The following is a 6,000-nucleotide window of genomic DNA, read 5'->3' as shown; positions in this document are numbered from 1 at the left end:
GCACACAGTAACTGATGTTATACTAAATACATTTTTAACACTTGTTCCTGCCGCCGCCCCCTCAAAGCATGTGTCTGTACTTTTCCCCTTCATTTAAACAAACAAAACAACAAGCCAGAACTAACAAAACTCTTTCTGGGAAAGCCATTTCAGTCCATGCATCTGTCACCCTTCCTCCTGCGCACCAAAAGCTTCCCTTCCCATTTCAGCTGATTCCTTCAGTGCAAGCATGACCAAGCATCAAGGCCGACTCTCCCATGAGACCCTTTCCCTGAAGGGATAAATTATATTAGTGGTCTAGTTTTAAAAAACTCTGGGGGAGGTACCAGTTCTCCCTATCTTTAGGTTTTCAGCATACATGTTGAATTGTACCAACATCCTGTGTACGGACACTGTAAATCTTTCAGTCAGTAGCTTCACCTGGCATAAAGCTTGAGGCAGTCTTAGCCCATATGGGGGAGGAGTGCAGGGTTTAGGCAGTCGCCTTCCAGGCAGCAGTGGGGCAAACAGACCTCAGAAAATCCTTGTCTTAACTGTTTCGTGTCTCTCTATTTCTGTGTGTGTGTGTTGGCACAGCGCCTCGGAAGTTTATTCTCTCTTGTTTCTAATCTTGATTATCTAAGAAGAAAACCCATAAAACAAAACTACAAGCAGGTCATTAAACAGTGGGGTAGCTAGCCAAACAGCGCAGGAGGGACAGAAAGAGCCCAGGAGCTGCTGGAGTTTAGTAAGATCTGCCTCATGTAAACTCTGCTCTGAAGCAACTGCCAGGTCAAGTCCAACAGCCGGAAGAAGGGAAAGACTGCAATGCTTAGGAGAACAAACCCCTTGTAAACCTAGGTCAGTTGTACTGAAGGAACAACAGGCAAGACGATGTCTCAGTCCAACCCAATCTCAGACCCTAGGACAGGTTGTCTGTATCTCCCATGTGACTTGTGAATTCATGTAATTGTACATCTTTGGTCATCTTTGGTCATGACTATGCTTTGATTCTGAATTCCAATCCCTTTCACTTTTTAAGGGCCTTTTTCCCCCTCTTCTCTTCAAAGTAAATTCTGTGTTTCAACCAGGACAAAATTTTCAGCCGTACAAATGACACCATTTTCTTAAAAACAACTATTTTAGAAAGACAATGCCAAACAACTAAGAGCCCAGCCACTGCACACTAATGGGGCTTGGCTGGAGGAAGTGATGTGTCTGATGTCTGAAACAAAATTCTGTGGCTTTGATCCTTGATGTTGCAAAGTCACTTGATTTTGAGTAAACCAGATCCTTATTCTGCAGAACTGGTTTTACATACCATGGAGAGGACATGTAAAGGATATTCAAACAAGGTGGCAGTTGCACTTTCCCCAAGACCAAGATTAATGTTCCTGAAGCACAACCCTCTATTGGGTAGAAAATTAGAGAGGGAGTACACTCTTGTGGTCCCTGTGTTCTGCTTTCCGGCCCCCAACCTCTTCTTTCTTCCAGATTGCAGTACTTCTGTACTTGATGAGTCCTGCAAATTAAATATATCTCCTACATCAGTGGTTCTCCATCTTCCTAATGCTGCAACCCTTTAATTCCTTCCTAATGCTGGGACCATTTAAAAATGTTCTTCCCCAATCATAAAACTACTTTTTGTTGCTACCTTATTACTGTAATTCTGCTACTGTTATGAATGGTAATGTAAATATCTGTGTTTTTCAGTGGTCTTAGGCAACCCACATAAAAAGGTTGTTTGACCCCCCAAAGGGGTCATGACTCAGAGGTTGAGAACCTGCTGTCCTACATCTCATGTCCTGCCATCACGTGGTCTTTTCCTGGTTAAGCTACAGTTCAAGGGTATTTCTCATGTAAACGTTAATTTCATTTTGCTAGTTAACATCTCCATGAGTGGATCCCAATTGCAACAAAAGGTTCTCTTAGAATTATAAAATCACATTATTAAGAGCCCTGTTTTGCATTCTGTGGTTAAACAACGAAATTAACCACAACAATCAGTTTAGTCCACACTAAAGTTTTGATTAGCTTATAAATGCGTACTCCTATTATTGAGCGTTATAGCATGTCAACTGGAACAGATGACGGCATACTCGTTTTCTTGGTATTACTTCTATAACCCAAACATTTTAGCAAAATGAGGAAAAAACTATATCATATCAAATCCAGCCACATGAGGTCTACATGACTTTCATGTCAGCCTTCTCACCTTTCCTGACATCCAGACAGCCTAGAGCTAAATTTTTCTTAGAATTTTGCCCTCGGATTCTTTTTTGCCATTGGCAGTCCGTCCTTGCCCTGCATGTATAGCCAGAAATCTCTGGGATATTATTGCACTTTTAGTCTATTCCAGAAAGCATGCTTGCTTATGGTAAGAATATTGTCTAGTGATTCCAACAAATACACACATGCACACACACACACAGGTGAGACATGGGGGAATACATTAAGGGTTTGGTGGCATTTCTTAAAGAAGATATTACTTTTGCATGATCCAAGAATCTGCACAGGATCCTGATATGTGTTGGTGTTTCACTCTGAAGATGAGTGAGAGGCCTATCTTCTTGATCATACACAGGTATAATTTCTCTGTGTGGATGCCTTGAACAAAGTATGTTTTAATCATGTTTTAGAACATAGAATAATTTAAAACTAATGTACTGGCTGGAAAGAAACCTGCATGTGTAAAGGGTGTCAAATTAGACCTGAAATCAGGTCCCAAGAACCCACGTAAGGCTGGACATAGTAGCACACATCTGTAACCCTAGTGTTTCTACAGTAAGATGGAAGACAGAAGGAAGACAGAAAGATGTACCTCTGGAAACTTAAACCCAGCTCTCCTGTAGTTCACAATGACAAACAAGTGACCCTGTCTCCTACAAGGTGCCAGGCAAAGACCAACACCCAGTTTGGCCTGTGACCTATACTTGTTTCCCATGGCACATGTACAGGTACATGATGTGAGATTCCCCTCCCTCTGTATGCTGTGAATACCATTGGCTAATAAAGATACTGCTTTGGACCTATAGCAAAGTAAAACTTAGGTAGGCAGGGAAAACTAAACTGAATGCTGGGAAGAAGGAAGGCAGAGTCAGGGAGAAGCCATGGAACCACCACCAGAGACAGACACGCTGAAACTTTGCTGGTAAGCCACTGCCATGTAGCGATACACAAATTAATGGATATGGGTCAAATTAATATGTAAGAGTTAGCCAATAAGAAGATAGAGCTAATGAGCCAAGTAGTGATTTAATTAATACAGTTTCTGTGTGGTTATTTTAGGAGTCTGGGCAGCCCAGAAACAAACAAGCGGCCTCCTTTCTACAAACTGGTGCTCCAACATGGTGGAATAAATCTACATAAAACTTAAGCTTAAAAAGGAATCCTAGACACAAAAGAACAGAGTTAAGCATGGTTTGGTAATGGCATTTTCTTGGGTGGGCTCTGTTTGCTAGAAGCAAGCAGAGGCATGGTCCCTTTAAGAGAGGTTCTCCTAATTTAGTGATAGCAAAAAAAAAAAAAAAAGCCACGCTGTTTTGAGCCTGTAGCTTCCTGGGCCATGCTGCCAGTGTAAATTCTGATGAGGTCTAGCTATGGAGCATTTAAATGGGTTTTGTGAGCAGAATGCTACAACCTGCTTGATGGCATGACATAGACCCTCTGTATACCTGGAACTGGGGCAATATGCATGTCTGGCAGAGGTGGTGAATGGACTTCCTCCATTTTGGACTGGGAGGAACAAGCAGGAAAGTCCATATTTCCACTAGTAATGTTGCAGCTTAGGTTCTTAAGAAGCACTTAGCATCTTAAGAAATGCTCCTGGACAAAAAAGAATTACAGATACCCAATAAAGACAAATTCACATAGAAAAGACCTCTAATTGGGTCACAGTGTTGGATAAATGTACATAGGCTTAGGAGAGAGAAGATAAAGAGTATAGAGAGTCATAAAAGGAAGTAAATGATTTAGAAAAAATATAAAACAAAGTCTTTAAAGAGACAGAGTATAGACAGTCATGTAAGAGTTAGCCAATAAGAAGCTAGAGTTAATGAGCCAAGTAGTGATTTAAGTAATACAGTTTCTGCGTGGTTATTTTGGGAGTCTGGGCAGCCAGGAAACAAACAAGTGGCCTCCTTACTACAGGTACACACACACACACACACACATACACACAAACATATATACATACCAATGTAAAAATTTCATAGGCTTTGCCAAAAAAAGCTATGCTTTTAGTTTTATAAAAATCTTCAGTATGCATTACTTTTATAAATTGCAGTTTACGTTCTGTATTTTTCTGGGCTTTCATTAGGATTTTGGTGACAATGTCTACTGGAAGCCTAGCATCACTTCTCTTGATCTAGAGTGTAGGAAGGTGCTTGTCCCTGTCAGGACCACAGGAAACCAGCCAGCAGGCCAGGCTAAGAAGAGACCCAGAATATCACAAAAGATTGCTTGTCTACCCAAATTCAAAAGAAAAACCTTAGCAGGCAGGAAGTTCAAGGGGAACAATCATCGATCCCGCTGAGTGGAGAAGAATGTAGAGACTGCAGCATACTCCTGAGGGTGGACAGGTAAGGTGACATCTGCCAGATTTGCCATCTCCCCGATGTCATCATTCTCAATCAAAGCAGTTTTGTCTCTAGCACATTTTGACATTTTTATTAAGATGAGTCTTGAATCTTCATAGAAATATATTGCATGCTCTATATGTTTATGCTTGTAAAGCTGCAAGACTGTTCCAAAGCGTTTGGGGCCATTTCAAGGACAATATGAAAATTTTAATCTTAGCACCAGCAAGCATCTTGTAACTTATTTACTTTTTAGATCATCATCACCATCTGAAGCGTTGTGCTTTGAATCATGAGTATGTACATACGCCCCAGGAGTGAGCATATTGGCTAGAAACCATGGATCTTTGTGCATCTATCAGTTAGAAGAAATCACTTTCGTTATATCATAGCTTAAGAAATAGAGTTCTACAGAAAGAATCAAGCACTGAGAACTCCATACTCCTGGAAAAGATGGTAGTGTAGCTCTGAGAGGACCTGCAGGAGGTAATGGATGTCTCCGAAATAATTTCATCCAATATTTTGCTTTATATTTAAGGAAGAAATAAATGTATTCTTCTGTAAGGAAATTTTTCTATCATTTAAAGTGTTGCTAAATATTAATTTAAGGTTACAAAGGAAATAGAAGCATTGCAAAAGACATAGAGAAAGTAAAAACAACTGGACTAGCTAGAGAGTCATCCCACTATCCAAGACTGTATCTGTTCAATTGTTTTTAGGTCTTGCTTATTCATTTTATGAGTAATTCTTACAGTATAGTGATATTTGGGATAGCATGCCTTTGAATCATGACTTCTGCATTTCCTAATAACTATCTTATGAAACAGAGACCGTGTGAGCATGGGCAGGGACGATGTCAAGGGTATTTCACAAGACAATTTCAAATATAGGATTGTATATTTGAAGCACATGAAATGAAGTCACCAAAGAGGCGCTTGCTCTCTCCTCCCCCCTATTTGTCATGGATCACTAATCCTGTATGCAAAGATACAATCGCAATGTGAAGAAAATGAGGGTGACTAAACCAGAAAAGCAAAGGAATATTAGACACTGATTGAAAATTATTACTATTATTTGAGTGCCCTGAGGGAATAAAATCAATTTAACTATGGATTTTTCTTGCAGATTTAAAGAATAAAAGCAAATAATACTTCATTAGTATGTAATGGATGAGAAAACACAAAAGCATTTTAAAAATCATTGAGGTCACACTGTAAAGCAGAGAGCTTGAAACAAGAGTGAGTGTTGTAATGTTTGTAATGCTGTTGTTAAGGAAAATATTTCAGATACTTTAAAGTAGCTTGTCATTGTATTGTTTAAATACACATTTAAAGCTATTTTTTTTTTTGGCCAACCCATTTTTGTCCTGTTAAGTATCTTCTAACTTTTGCAATGACAACAAAGATGCTATATATGCAGGCACAACAACACAAAAGCACAGTGT

This window comes from Chionomys nivalis, chromosome 16, assembly GCF_950005125.1.
Source record: "Chionomys nivalis chromosome 16, mChiNiv1.1, whole genome shotgun sequence".
NCBI lineage: Eukaryota > Metazoa > Chordata > Mammalia > Rodentia > Cricetidae > Chionomys > Chionomys nivalis.
The sequence above is the reverse complement of the archived record's forward strand: the minus strand, read 5'-3'. Positions refer to the sequence as shown.